This window comes from Amblyomma americanum, chromosome 2, assembly GCF_052857255.1.
Source record: "Amblyomma americanum isolate KBUSLIRL-KWMA chromosome 2, ASM5285725v1, whole genome shotgun sequence".
NCBI lineage: Eukaryota > Metazoa > Arthropoda > Arachnida > Ixodida > Ixodidae > Amblyomma > Amblyomma americanum.
Window position 1 is genome coordinate 97512967 of NC_135498.1, and position 15153 is coordinate 97528119.

General features: G+C 44.3%; 1 long non-coding RNA gene across 1 annotated transcript; it reads right to left on the reverse strand.

The window, feature by feature from the left end:
• Positions 1-5015: 5015 nt before the first annotated feature.
• On the reverse strand, positions 5016-12989 carry LOC144118845 (uncharacterized). Its single transcript, XR_013312165.1, has 3 exons — positions 12881-12989; positions 12037-12100; positions 5016-5358 (listed from the first exon to the last, which is right to left on the reverse strand). It is a non-coding gene; the product is annotated as an uncharacterized LOC144118845 (long non-coding RNA).
• Between the last annotated feature and the right edge of the window lie 2164 nt (positions 12990-15153).

Sequence of the window (15153 nt, forward strand, 5' to 3'; positions counted from 1 at the left end):
TGACAATACTGCCACACATACGTATGAGCTCCTTCAACTTAAAATTCACGCAAATTTTAAGTTGACGAAGCCAGACTCATGCTGGCTGACTTCGAGTCGGGTGTACATAGCGTTTGTCTTTTGTTGATTGTTTGTTATGTGCAATTTTCTGTGTCAAAGCCAGGCAAGAAAAAAAAAACGTATGAGCTCCTTCGTGACGCATATGGCAAGGAGACATTATCGCGGGCGCGAGTTCTCGAGTGGCACAAGAGGTTCGTTCGGGGAGAACGTCGGTGGAAGAAGACACAAGGCAGGGACGCCCTTAAACCTCACGGAATGAAAACAACGTGGCTCGGGTCAGGGAAATCGTACAGCAAGACCGCACCATTACAGTCCGCATGCTATGAGATTCTCTCGACATTAGTAAGACAACATGGGACCAAATTTTGCGTGAGAACATGGGAAAACGAAAGCTTAATGCCAGACTTGTGCTGCACTCCCTCACACAGGACCAGAAGAACACGCGGACATCAGTGAGCGCTGATTTGCTCTCCGAGGCAGCGAAGGTTGCTGCATTCGTCGACAGCATCATTGTTGAAGACCATACAAATAGGCAGAGCGCCGAATGACGGTCCACAAGCTCTCCAGCATCGAAAAAGGTGCGGCGACAGAACACCTAAACAAAGACGATGCTGATAGCTTTTTTCGTTGCCAGAGGTGTCATACACCAAGAGTTCATCTCAGAAGGGCAGACGGTGAATCAGGAGTTTTATATTCGCTTGCTCCAACACATGCGTGATGCACTGCGACGCCGTCGCCCTAACTTATGGGCATCTGCACAATGGAGGCTTCTCCCCGATAACACAAGGCCGCACACTTCTCTCAGCGTGACAAAATTTCTCGCCAAGCACAGCATTACTGTACTTCCCCATTTACCATACTCGCCTGACCTCTCCCCATGCGATTTTTTTTCTTTTGCCTCGTGCGAAAAGAGCCCTAAAAGGTCGCTGGATGGGTATTTTGGAGGCCACTCAAGACGCCATGACAAAGAAGCTGACAGCCCTGCCAAAATAAGTGGTTTCCAACTGTTTCCAAGACCTCAAGAAGCGTTGGAAGCTGTGTATAGGCAGCAATGAAGACAATTTCGAAGGGGCGCTGCACAAATGATTTCAATGTTAAACGAATTTTTCTTTAATGGACTTAGTTTTGGAACTTTAACGACAAAGGTTGTACATGAATCAAAACAGGGGGCGCCAAAATGACAAGGAACAGAGCAATAACACAGAAGACAGGACTTGCGCTGACTTGCAACATTTACCGGTAGTGGACCTGCTTCACGTGGTGCACCACGTTCTTTGCGTGGCAAAAGTACTGAAGTCCTAATACTGTAGGCATGTGCAGTAATACCAAGGCTGTCTCAGATGCGTCATTCATTAAGAAGAACCTGGCTGCTTGGAACATAAAAAACAACAGTACTTCAAAAAAGCTGGCTTCTTAAAGCACCCAGTTTTTTTTCAATGTTCACGACCTAACTTTCTAGCAACAACTACGAAAAACAACGCCGGGCAACATTCTGTCACTCTTCTCGAAGTGAATACCCTGACAAGCGATGCCGAGATTATCCTACAAGATGGACTGCAGTTTGTCTACAAAACCTTCGTCAAAGAGACCGCAGATATTGGCTGTGGCTAGGAAGGTGGCCGTCAGATTCCGTGACACAGACACGGACCGGCTCATTGAGGATGATGTGAACTGTGTCATTCAGAATGTGAGTCGTTAACTTAAAGCACGTCCACTACTACTGAAAGTTGCTAAGTCAGCGCATAACTGTCTCCAGTGTTGTTGCTGTGTTCCGTGTCATTTTCGCGCTGCCCTCTTGCGGTGAGTACATGCTGAATACATATAGCTTATTGACGAATAGGATGTCCGAAAACCATCCTTGCGTTTTGGTTAAATAGGTGTAAGGTAGTTCTAATTTCATTAGAGATTACCTTATTTAGTGCCTTGGTTTCTAAATAGTAAACGCCAAGTCTATCGCTTCCACACCAGCAATCTGTTCGATGGACAAGTTCGTTGTCGCAATCTGCTCCCAAATTCTACAGCACGCACAGCTTTTAGAGTGTAAAACTAAATTCTTGATGTGAAGATCATTGCTAGATGCAGGCTGTTAGAGTGTAAAAGTAAATTCCAGCTGTTAACAACATTCCTAGATGCAGGTCGACAAAAATATGTTGGTGATGTTAGCGCCAGAAAATATTTCAAATTGCTTCCCCTGCGGCTGTTATTCACAGCACTTAAAGAAAGGAAGAATGAAATGCGCTTCAAACAAAGCATCAATACCAACAGACATCTCTCTAACTGAACGCAAGTCTGACTATAGTCCTCTTCACGATGGGACGCTAACTTTTATTCGCAACCAGTTAACTGGAAACGTTCTTGAGGTTATTTCTTGGTCAGAACCAATCACTTTTTCTTGTAGCAACTCAGCAATTGAGAGACGGTGTGCAAGTTTCCGCATGTCTATTGGTCAGCGGCGTTTAGATCGGTGCTCTTGGGGACAAGACGAAGCGAACTCCGAAATGGAGTCGTTATTGTCTGCTGGAAAAAGTGAGAACCTTAGGTATATATAGGAAAGACGAAGATCTGTCTGATGCATCCGGCGAGGCCGAAGTCGCCATAAAAATATGGACCAGTGGGTCCTTGTGTTTATTGGTCGAAACCTACTGGAGACATCCGTTGCGTGAATTAAGCACTATTGATACTTGATTCCTATAGCTTCGGTGGATTCTCTGTCGCACACCGTCGACTAAGGCGCATTCTCATCAGCCCAAAAGACTACAGCGAGCTATACGGCTTTCTCGAGAACCCCTGCTGTCTCCAACTGAAACTTATGCCCTTTACGTTCATGCCCTATTCGTTGTGGTGCGGAGCCGTATAGACGCTTCCTCGACCTTTTGCTAGCGTTTAAATCCGTCCTCTATTTTCCGTTCCCTCTGCGGCAAGAGTCATCGAGACGTACAGGCTACTCAGTGCCTTGTCACCCTGCGCTATGGGTGTCCAGATATGAAATTAAAATATGTAGTTTGACGCGCACGTGTGAATCCTGCGAAGCGTCGAAAGCGAGGGCAATTTTCGGACCTATCAATCACTGCGTTCACTACGCATTCTGTAAATCTTTCAGGCGCTGTGTTGACATATGTGGGCGCGGCCAAGAACTTTTTTCTTAAATTAAACGTTCACCTTTCAACTATGCGGTCCTCACATAGAGATACTGATTGTCAAACCTCTGGCCCGAACTGTTAAAGAAGACGCAGAATCTGTTAAAAAAATAAGAAGAGGCGTCACACTGTTGGCATCGAGAGAATAGGCAGCCTTCGCTTTCGCACTTTATGTTTGCAACTAATCGCGAAAGATGCAGTTTAAAATCAGATATGCCTAAACAATTTAATTGGTACTTGTCGCTAAAATTTTCTGTGTGGTACTGAAACACAAACGCCTTGATGAACTCAGCCGAATTACGGCCACAAATGTGGACACGACACCTTAATAGAAAGATTGTTGTAAGTTCAGTACACGTCCCATTCTGATGGTTTTAAGAGCACGTGCTGTACTATGTTCCCTTATAATCTGTAGACGTTTAATACCATGCACTTGAGAGAAAAAAGCCGGATGAGTTGAGCGCTGAAGCTCTCTTTGAGTAGAACATGAATTGAGATGTCTCTTACGGTAAGTTTTTTGATGATGAAATGGTTGGTAATTCGCGGCTGCGCCACTGTATGGTCCAATCGGTTTCATTTTTGTAGAATGAAGACAACGAAAAAAGACTTTTGAGATTGGCGGCTTTGATGTTGTTCATTGGCAAGATAATGATATTGTTAACGTGTCTTCAACCGTCGTGGGCAGAGGCGAAGCTTAAGCAGATTACGGTGGAGCGAAACTCCAAGACATCTAATCGAATTTCAATGCTCTGAAGTCATCGTCGACTAAAGCAATTTCATTGAGGAGAGGCGGACAGGTTAGATATTGTAATGTCCCTGAGGCATTGCGCCGAAGAAAATGGCTGCACCCGGTTTTCTTTCAATTTAGTTTAATTTTCTCATCACAGCGGTTCTTTGCGGTCTCGTTTCTGGGGTTATTGAACGGGCAACGACATCGCACAGTACATAGGCCTCCAGCATATGGCCTTTATCGAAATGTGACGGCCGCGGCTAGGATCGAACCCCTGTCTTTCGGGTAAGCAGCCAAGCACCACAGTGGCTGAGCTCCGGTGGCGGCGTGTGGCGTTTCTTAGCAATACCTCAGAGACGCTAAGATCAATTGCCGACAAAAATACTGTGTTTCCTCAGCTTTCAAACTGGAATTGCTGAACGATTAGCTGCCTGCAAGAAAGCACAAGAAATCCCACAGGCCCTCATAGAAAAGGCTCACAATATTGAGATGATGCCTACAAGTGCAATCGCCTCTTGTGGATGCAATTTGTTTGCACCAGAATGCTAGCCTGCCAAGCACGCAACGATGCAGACAGCAAGAATCGGGATCAAAGTGTCCTGCTCGGTGCAGAAAATGCAGAATATTTTCCTCTTCATGCGTAGAAAGCGACTGCTTTTAACTCACCAGTAACACGCAACGAAAATTTCTCGAAAAGGTATTCTGGCACAACCAAACGTTTCGCAATGTTAAGCACCGAGTTATAAAAATAAGAACACGTTGGATTGGCTCAGTACATATAGCTGTCTTGAGGTGGGATGTCCAGATCTGCAGCAACACTTGGAATGTGCTGAAATATAGAAAATCTTTTAAAAGCACGTCTTATTTTGTTAGATTCGGTCGGTCGGTCGGTCAGTCGGTTGGTTCATGTTTGGTTAAATGCACGGATAACAAACGAAGACAAAGAAGAGGCATTCTGAACTTGATTCAACCAAAAAGACCAATTTTCTTCAGAGCAGCTTTAACTGGCTCCTGAAGGGGAATAAAAACGCTGGTCGGGCTCTCAGTCGCAACAGATGAAAGCTAAGAAAAGTGCAGCGATGGTGGCGTAACAAAAGCAAATAAATTTTATTTGTTCAGCTGTCCCGCAGGTAAAACAAACATGAATTACAATAAGCATCAAGCAAAATATGCAAAAGAAGCAGCAATGTGTGTACGCTCAGCGCTTATCATACTAGTTCTGTTCACATTGTCGTGTAAATGTTTATTCGCAGCGATTTCACCCAGAATTTATTTGGTCTCGTTCTTGCCCCACACCTATCAGGGATTTGAGGCTGTTGAGAATCTTAGATACTGTGTCCGTAATCCAGGTGCTTATCGAGCTGAAGACTCCATTCGACTGGTCCTGCGTACCAGACGGAGAGGAACCCGAAGTAGAACCATTGATGGCAGCTGAAAATTTAAAACAAATTAAGCATTCTAATATTGTGGCTACCGACTTCAATAGAACTAACGCGATTAGAATAACATTTGAAGCACCTTAATAATGCACACAATCTAAGTGCACAGCTGCGCTATTTATTCTAACATACCCGGACTGCATAGTAGAATGTCACTGGAAGTTAAGGAACGCAGTGTAGTTCATATCAATCTGGAACCCTCGACGGAGCGCAACACACGCCATATTACGTGCAATACATCAATTATGCATGGTAAGATAGCTGGTTGCTATAATTTGGTCCGGTATACTCTCCTTAAGAATTTCACCTTCGCGGTAGTGGAGCGCCAGGTCGTGCGAAAGATTTTACCCAATGGCAAATCAGTGGGTACCCAGAGGCACCGGCAATCGAACACAGCAGCTGCCGTATGCGACGCGGATACTCAGACCACTAGCACATGTCTTTTTGTTTTAAACAAAGGTATTTTAACAAGAATTTTGGTTGTGCCGCCTACAGCAGACAGGACCTCCTCGAATTCTACAAGAGCTCAACTACACTAGTTAGGAGCTAAAACCATAGGCTCTAGACAATTGACAAAGTGGTATTTGCAATGCCTGCAGCAAGCTGTATTAAAATTATCCAAGAACCAAACACTCAGAAGCCACAAATTTTAGGATGAGAAGCGAGGCTAAGCATCCCATTAAGAAAGAATATCACTTTTGTTTGAAGTCCCTCTCGTTATTCAGTTCTTGAAGATGAAGAATAAATTAAATTAAATTAAATTTTGTACAAACAGATTTTAAACTCTGGCCCATCATTTGAGGTTTCATTGAGCTGCGCAGCTGAATTAAAAAGAAAATGACTCCGGGTTGCAAGACATATGGGAAAGCAATTAAATACCGTACGCTATGAGAAGTCAATTCGCTTCGTCAGTGTCTTCTGAAGCGCAACTCTCTTACCAGGCTAACATAGCTCCTGTAAGAGCTATCTTAGAATTGAATCGTCTACAATATTAATTTCTTCTGCGTCCTATTTTCTGCCATTTTACGCGAACATCGTGGGAAACCCGGAGAGGCTTTGAGACCAAACATAAAGCCGCACAACTGAAAAGTGGAAGCTTTACTGTCAGAATGGTAGCCATGTAAAAGAAAAAATTCCGCAGATCTTCACATCGCTACAGCCTGCTCATGCAGTAGTGCAGTTTGAAGGGATCTTTTGTAAGACTGCAGGAAAAAAAAATACGATCCGCTTACCCTATGCCATTCAAGTGGCGAATCTCAGCGAAAGCAGAAAGCACCGTTTTTATGCTTTTTGTCACAGTTTTGGCCATTTTCATCCTTACCTCTATCGCTTCTCTCAAAAGATGCAGTCCTGGTGGACACCCACGTCCACATATACATGCGAGTACCACGCCTAGGCCTAGGTAAGCTTTTAGCTTACCGGGAATGTATCAGGGTAGACGTATCCTGGTTTCTGGGTCTCCTCCTGCGCACGCGCAGTGACATTGATTCGGCCAGGCGGCGTCACTGCGAGTGCGCAGGAGACCTCTGGGACGCCGGCTTACGTCTCCGCTAATTCGTCTCCGGAATACTAAACACGTCTAATAACATAAGAAAAAATTCCGCAGATCTTCACATCGCTACAGCCTGCTCATGCAGTAGTGCAGTTTGAAGGGATCTTTTGTAAGACTGCAGGAAAAAAAATTACGATCCGCTTACCCTATGCCATTCAAGTGGCGAATCTCAGCGAAAGCAGAAAGCACCGTTTTTATGCTTTTTGTCACAGTTTTGGCCATTTTCATCCTTACCTCTATCGCTTCTCTCAAAAGATGCAGTCCTGCTGGACACCCACGTCCACATATACATGCGAGTACCGCGCCTAGGCCTAGGTAAGCTTTTAGCTTACCGGGAATGTATCAGGGTAGACGTATCCTGGTTTCTCGGTCTCCTCCTGCGCACGCGCAGTGACATTGATTCGGCCAGGCGGCGTCACTGCGAGTGCGCAGGAGACCTCTGGGACACCGGCTTACGTCTCCGCTAATTCGTCTCCGGAATACTAAACACGTCTAATAACACATAAACCCCCAAAACAGGCGCGCACAGAGTGGTTGAGAGGCGTTTGGATGCGTTTGAGGGCGTCTAATAATCACGCGTCCTGGTCGAATAGGCGAGCACCAAAACCTAAAACTCTTTCCAAGCTTGCAAATTATAAGCTGGGCGCCAAGGATTCATTTTAATTTATGTTATAACACTTTGTAGACTGAGGGTAAAAACTATCACTGTGCTTTGGAACATAGTGCACTGTTTTTAATGGTAGATTATAAGGCGTTTGTTTTAACGGCCTGAGCCACCACAAATTTACTAGTCCTAGTGGCCGTCTTGCTACTTGATGGACACCCGACCTCCTCCGTGAGGGAGGGGATTTGGATTGAGTTAAGGAGCAGAAAAAGGAGGTGCTGCATATCTTTACTCGGTAATAGATCACGTTTTATTATTTCTTTTTTCCTCCTTCCAGCATGGAAACACGGCTGCCACGTTTAGAGTATCACCCGCGTCCTAAAGCTCAGAAATGTAGTGAAAGAGAGAGAGTGCGTGTGCGTGGTGCGTGCTAGGAAAGAAACAGAAATTAAAGGAATATGCACAGGCTTGTATACTGGCGCCATTGGGTCATTACAACTTCCTCGTGCGGATACAAGAGAGGTAAACTAATGAATAGGTGAGAAACAGATGGTAGAGATGCGCGCTGTAGAGACAACGATGGCTACTGCCAAATCCAGATTCCAAAAATATTTAATGAGGAGGGATCGGGGGTTTGCACGCCGTTCCCTGGTCATCCGAGCTACCTAGCACGCTCTAACCACTCAGCCAACGTGTTCGGTGCGCAATTCTTGCCCGCATGTCATACATTGCGGCAGCGTAAAATACTGGTGAAAGCAACATTTTAGCGTCCTTCAATAAGAAGCCGTTCAAATTGCTGCCTGGCACTGAAGCGCCCTAGCATGCCGGGACAATGATGGGGGGGGGGGGGGGGGGTGAGAATCAGGTTGAGTACGCCATCATACTGCAAGATATTTTCCAAAAATGCATTTCTGTCTTAAAACTATAGCCGCAAGTGGGAATCGAACCACCTCACGCGCAAACGGAGAGGTTTCGTTTTTGATGTCATTGACCACTTCGCCAGCACGTCAGCATCTCGTACTGTGTGATATAAAAGGTAACCCCTCGCACTGCGTGTTTTACGTCGTGTTCTCCATCTTTTGCGGCTCCAAATGCCGGGGGCAGTAATGCTGCAACTGTGTCTGTAGGATTCGACAGCTGGAGTGAAAAGCCGGAAAGGCTCGACTGCGTCACCAATGGCAACTTTATGTCGCTGAAGACAACCAAAGCGTCTAAGCGCATCGCTAGGTCCAATGAAGAACTGTAACAGCTTGAAGGTGGAAAAGCATCAAGTGGTGCTGAACGCCCCATCCAGCTAATAACAGCAGTTGATGGCGCAGGCCCCTTCAGAAGCAAAAGCGGTGAGGGAGACTGCATGTGCTGCCCAACTTCGAGAATAGAGGTGTGCTAAGACATGAAAATGTTGAAAGGCAAGAAGCCCGGCTCTTGTACTGCTGTCCAGCTACCACCATCAGCGATCACTTCTATAAGTGTTTCGCCTTTCTTGCTACGCTAGAAGATAAGGCACAAAATGCTTCCTTTTAGATCGCGGCATATAAAATGTCCGACCCGTTCTTTTTCTACTTGTCTTGCAATGCGATAGAACCGCAGTCACGACCTTGACATGGGCGAAATGCTGAACTGTACTTGCACGTTACGTTGTCAATTTATTTTCAAGAACCAGAGCTGGTCAAAATTATTTCGGAGTCCAGGAGTGTGATCGCTCTGATGTCCTATTACTGTTTCTGAACGTCCCACCTTCCCTACCGCGTGAACCGTACCTTTTAGTTTGTTGTTTTCTTTTCAAAACTGATTTGTGCAAACCTTTTAGAATACTAAATGCCCTTACTCCGAATTGAAGGAAGCGTTTTCATATCTACGAATGAGCTTTCGAACAGATTTCACGGAATTAAAAACTGTCGTCTTATTGAGTACAACGGAAAGTCTTGTGCTGCGTCGATATGATTTCTACTTCATATTTTTGAAAACTGTTCGGCGGACAAGCTTCCTAGCGATACATAAAAAAGAACAAAAATTTCACAGTTTAGCGGCTCAAAAGTATGTTCCTAATGAGTTGAACCAACACTTTCAGCCTCTCATCGGAAATAACGAGACGCTTAAGAACAGGCGATAAAAGCCACATTTCACCTGCTGTGAAGTTATTTTAAACAAAAAGGGGAACTTTAGCCGGCACTGTTGCTAGTCAACTGAAGCCACAAATTCTTGCTAACCTATTACATTAGTGTTCGTTTTTGAGCTTTCAAGATACCGTTCCCTTACGCGCAGCATTGCTCGATTCCGTCCTGAGGTTTTATCTAACTAGAAAATTTCCCGCCGCTGTCACTCTGTTGAGTGGATGCTGTTCGAAGCTCAGTCAACGAGATGTATCTAGAAGTCGGCGAACGGCTGGCCTCAGCTGTCATGGCATTACAGCTGCAGAAGCTGCTTCGTCGCACCGCTCTTTCTACGGAGACACTACCCGGTCTTAGACGTCGGCCGCAACGCCTTGCTTGTATCACGTATTTCACTCGTTGTAGCCGGCTGCAAGTAGCAAGCTTTCCATGTCGTAGGTGATTGCAATAAAAAATCTCTCCCCCCTCCCCCCCCCCCCCCCTGTAGTGGGTATTTTACAGATCTTCGCAATATTTGAGAATGAGCGGGCTGGCGTACTAACATTTCAGTTGCAGACGGGAGAAACAGCATTCACTATTTCATCATGTTTACCTTTTGGTTAGCTTGCCCACGTTCTCAAGAACATCACAATCTAGAACTTCGAAGAACCTAGCGGTTTAATGCGTATCCGTCAAAACTGTCCATTCTGACTATAGTTTATTTGCGTAATTAAACCTTAAAATTCAAATCTGGTGTAAGAATTTAATGCGACTGCACAATTTAAAGAATGGCTTTTCACTGCTTGATTTACGTAAGTGCCATATTCAGATAAAAAGTACCGAGTACTTCGCTTTGTTGTTTGTTATCGCACTTTAATGAGCTTGTATTTTCAGGTTCCCGTAAATGATAGTGCACGAAAATTTACTTTTCTCTCAACGGCTATTTAGAGATACGGATGTGCTGATGAGAAGTTGGCGTAAAGTCTTCGTACATTTTGAGAAAGCCGAGAGTATTTCTAATAACTGCATTGAGGCAATGTGATCTTACTGAAAATTTCTTCAACTTGAGGCGCCATTTTGTGTGTAACCGCACGGATTACATAGAGCTGTTAAAAATTTTTTAATAAACTAACGATTTGTGCAAATAAGAGCCACAGATTGTTTGAAGATTTCATGCATGCAGACAAATGACCGTGCTAATTCAGAATATCAATATAAGCAAGAATCCGCGAATCTGAGAATCATTTTGCGGTACTTTTTCCTAATGGCCGTTTTGACTAAGTTATCTCTGTCCTTCCATTCTTTCTCGGGCGTGCGCTATGAGTCTCTTCCTACAACAGGCGTATATTGACTCCAAGAATCTAATTTCTGTGTAATTTTGACATTATCACTTTTGACAGTTTACTTTATAGCGGAAATATATCCCTGGCCAACTTCGTGCTTCACTTTCTTTCCCATTTCATTTTCACTGGCTCCGACGAAAATAAATGGCAGCCTTATTGTCTTATAATCCTTCCTGCATAGTAATTTTTCCATGCTTTTTATAAACTGAAATAGAGCCCAACTTTTTACACACTTTGACATGCCAACGAATTCTACGCGTATGCTTTTTCCGCATGTAGAGAATTTGTCCCTAGTCACTGTTTACGTTTAGTATGATTATAAACTGCTCAATTAAATATAATTCAGTTTTCATAGTTTTTAGAGGCTACTGATGATCCCCAATGTGAACATGCCGTGTCTACACTGCCTCATCTCATTTCTTTATCGCTGCACCACACCGTTCGCACAAAGCGCCTAGAACTACATTTTTCCATTGTTTAGGTATTAACTATGACACTCTTACAGGCTACCTATATTACTTGCGCGTCACAATTCATCACGAAGCTTGCTTTCTGCTCTTGATTTTGAGAAGAATATCCTTCCCTTGAGTTCTTTAGTGTGATCCGCGCAGCTTTATTGTCGAACATTGAAGATATCAATTTTCTTTCCTGCATTTGCATTGCTGTGTTTAATTTCATATTAACACTTTCTTTGTCTTGGTATTCCGGTGAGTACTTATTCATAGGCTGTTTACATCTCTGGTATACTTTTTTCAACACAAATATGGGCGTGCTAATGTCTACAGTTTTAACATGTTTCATCATCACAGAATATCAGACATTACTTCACTCACTTATGGAGCGTTTGCGCCCACAAGACAGCATTACAACATTGGGCTTACCCAGCAATGCTTACAGAATTAAGTGGTTTGGGCATACACAGGGTGTGAGTTCACGACAAGACGTTAGAAAAATGGCAAATGCAACCCAAAAGATAGTGCAAATCCTGCCTAACTTGCGGCACAGAGGTAAAGGAAAGCTACGAATAGTATGCATGAGCTTTTTGTTCTTTACACATTTATCTCTAAATAGGTTCACTTACAGGAAAAGGTGCCAGACAACGCCGCCAAGATGACAACAAACTTCAGCAGCATAGTTCCTTTTGTCTGAAGGGAAAGAGAATAAATTTTTTGCAAGGAAAATTCTCTCGAAGGCAAAGTGCCTAAGTTGAAGTATAGCTGAAATTTTTAATGTTTAAATTACTGTAATCACAATGAGCTTCTTTAATGAGTCAAGTATTTAGCACTTCAATGTAAAAGAGGCGTCTGTTAGGGAAGCTCACTAAATACCTGCTCCTATTCCCATACCACTTATGGGAAAGTCCACCAAACTCTCTGCGCACAAGCTTCTTTTCTGCCTTTAGGGAAGCCTTCCTTGCAAGAGGAAGCAATGCTCAAGCAGGTTTGTCAGCAAAAGACACACCAAGAGTACTTTGTAAGTTGCTTTCTTGCATATGCTCTTAGCTGCTTGAGGACAGAACCTCAATGTTCTTACAGAAATGTTCTACGACAGCCTATGGACTTCATATAGAATCTATTGCCTTCCTATAGAAATTTCTTTTGTCTATTCATAGTCTACAGACTTGCTAGAGACAAAAGTCTACTAAAATTGCATGGCCATAAATCTATAGATTGTCTCTAGACTGTCTATTGGATTTGTATTGCCTATAGACTGTTCTCTAGAGTTTGACTATAGAGAGTTTATAGAATTTATAGAAAAAGGTCTATGCACAGTCTACATACTGTCTAAAACATTTTGTAAAGGTGCAGTGCTGAAAGTTTCAGCAAAAAAGATGACCTGAATTCTGAAAACACAGCTTTTCACTTTTCATTCCAAGAGACGGCTACTCTTGTTCGTTGTGAAAGGAGTAAGTTGAAAAAACATACCTGAAACTTCAGAGTATCGCTTTGCTAATCGAACAGTAACTGTGCAGAAAAATTTTGCATAAGCTGCTGTGCGTCTCGTCCACGTCTGTTGTCACGGTGTATGTGGCGGTGTTATTCAAACACTATATGGATTTCATTTTTATTTCTTTCTAGTACTGCTGAACTGCTGCAAGCACCAGGCAGCAGCTGAAGGCGCCACCTCATAACGCACCGGGAGTGGAATATTCCAGAGGAAAAAAACAGAGCCTACAGCATTGGGTCTGCGCAGTTCTGCACCAGGAAACTCATAAGCAGACGCACATTTCGTACGCACGAGTGAGTGGAGAGGGGAAAATTTATAAACGTGCATTTTAGTCATGCAGAAAAAATGCTGTAAATATGTGTTTTGCGTTGCAGCCTTCTGGACAATGGGAAGACAGTCAAGGCTTTGTACAGCAGACTGCCATCATCCATAACACAACGTCCGGTTTTTCCGGAGGTTTCTGCACTGCTAATCGAAGAGAGAAGCACAAAAATAAAAGAGCCTGTATGCAACCTTATTTGATACCACTTGGTAGTTTGAAATTCACGTACCCACGATGGACTGCATTACATTTAGACAGACCTGCCGCAAGTTTTAAATAATTTTTAGTACCTAATTGCAGAATATCGGCTCAGCAGCCGGCTTACTGCTGTAGGAATCTCTTGATTATATGGATGTGTTCAGTGCATGGTTTTTCAATAAAAAATGTCTTTTGCACAGTACCTTCAGTGATGAAGGACTGCAGCAATCATTTAAACGAACCTCTAGTCAATACCCGCTTCGTTTCTACATGCCGCAGATCGTGAGCTGAGTATTCGTTTTTCGCCTGTAGGAATTACCGCTTAATTAACAGCTTTGATATGGTGAATAACAATTGGGAGTTTTGTTTAACATCGGGTTAGCTTATTTATGCGCTACGTTTACCTTCTTTATTACTTGTAGAGGGGATGAAATTTCTGTTGAGGCTGCTCAAGTTACGAGAAAGCTGCCTCCACTGGGATGGCTGGTGCCTGAAGGGTTTGGCAAAAGCCTCGGCGAACGAAGGGAGCTTTCCTGACAGGAGTGTTGAAGTCGTTAGGACTGACGTTACAAGATGAAAAAATTCTGCAGAACCACCCATCAGACGAGCTGTGCTACAAATTAGCGCGCCTATTTACGATCGCTTGTCGCGGCCGTCTCCGTTAATCTTACGGGCCAGAGCGTTTTAACAATTCCTGCAATTTGGCGTCTGAATAGCGTATTTAACTTCTGTTGCGGTGCGGGTATTCTTCAGTACAGTTGGTTCTCACCGACGCCGCTTTTATTTAGCGCAAAGCTGTCGATTCCTCTTCCGATATCTATTTTTTGGCCTAGAAGAAATTGAGTGCTCCCCTCGATGATGCAGCAATGCTTCTAGATCCGCCACCCGCAAGAAAAACGTGACACTCGACCGAGGGGGGCCGCGAGCATACCCCACATGTCACGTGGTAGGTGATTCTAGTGGAGCTCTAATAAGAGGGGTCCGGAGTTCAGAGGAATGTGTTCACAGGGCGAACGCATGCCCTAAATGACCTCAACATGGCAGTGCTGTGCCAGAGCTTTTTCTGCAAAAGTTCATGCTGCTGGCATCCTGCTGAAGCTGAGTGCCGCAACGAACAGCGCAGCGAAAAATCAATTCGCTGTCCTACGTCCGCCGGCAACCCGCCCGGGCATGCCTGCATGCTCTCGGGGCCTACCTAAACCATTGAGAGGCAGTCAGATAAGTTACCGTTCCTAGCGAAGCAGAGAATAAAACCGCCTGGCAGCGTCCAAGAATGTGAAAACAGAGCCTGAAAATAGGAAAGCAAGCAGAGGCAGAGAAGGACACATCAATCAGGTCTCCCTCTAGTCTGTTAATCTGCTTCCAGAAGCCTTTACGCTGCCGGTCACTGCTTCGAACCTTTGTACTGTAGTATGAATATTCGATACGCAGCCATGTTCGTTTCATCCGCAGTCACCTTCCTTTGGCTGGCTTGCTACAGCGTGAAAGGTGCGCTGACTGCCAAAAAACTCGTGCGATATTCCTGGACGACCCTACGTTTCAACGTTTGCACAGCGATGGGATGCCTTGACCACAGCAGTGGTATCAGTGGTGCGACGTCCAACGCATAAGAGCGGTGGCAGTGGTAGGATGCCAAGGCAGAACAGTGGTAGTGATAGCAGCAGGCGTACTGGGTGTCGTCGAAGAACAGAACCGGCACCGCACTCACCCTCGCACAGTTTAATTGTAGCG